Below are 758 nucleotides of genomic sequence, written 5' to 3' on the forward strand. Positions count from 1 at the left end.
TTATAGTGAGATAAAAAAATAGTATTAATATATAGAACATTCAAAAATGCACCAGAAGGTTTATATATTCTTGCTATGAAACAAGAATGATTGAAAATTGTTCTGCAGCCACATTTTCATACCCCTTTTCCAATATAGTGGGGAGGGGCTTGAAACCTCACCTCACAGTAAAACTTACTGGTATGACTATCCTGCATAAACTGTATATGCATATAGGTCATGTCATATAACTAATCATTGTTATTCTCTTGGATATGCCTTGTACATAACACAAATTTTTATGTTCCATATATTATCATATATGATAAACTAAAATACATATTTAGCAAATTTCCCTTCCTTTATGTATATTAAGCATTGTGTTTTATTAATGTTCACACATTTGTTTTATAAAGATTACATGTCGAATCCATCTGCTGGGTATTATCAAATTTTACAATTCCATTGTCATGTTTGTTGACAGTACTGCTTTTTTTTGCCGAATATTTTGATGAATATTCCATCAAAAATGAGTTGTTGATGTTCTATGAAAATTCTGTGAAATACAATACTGGAAATATCTGACAAAAATCATCATCATTATTACTCACTGCCAAGACCCAAATGGTTGATCTTGACACTTTGTAGTTCCTGGCCTGCCTAAGGTCTGGTATTCAGAACCAAGTACACACATCACACTCTCCCTCTTGCATTCATTCTTCAAGCATACATTTCTTAACACATTATATGAAAATATGTTTCAGATAAATTAAAGACTT

The sequence above is a fragment of the Penaeus monodon genome, chromosome 23 (genome assembly GCF_015228065.2).
Source record: "Penaeus monodon isolate SGIC_2016 chromosome 23, NSTDA_Pmon_1, whole genome shotgun sequence".
Classification (NCBI taxonomy): domain Eukaryota; kingdom Metazoa; phylum Arthropoda; class Malacostraca; order Decapoda; family Penaeidae; genus Penaeus; species Penaeus monodon.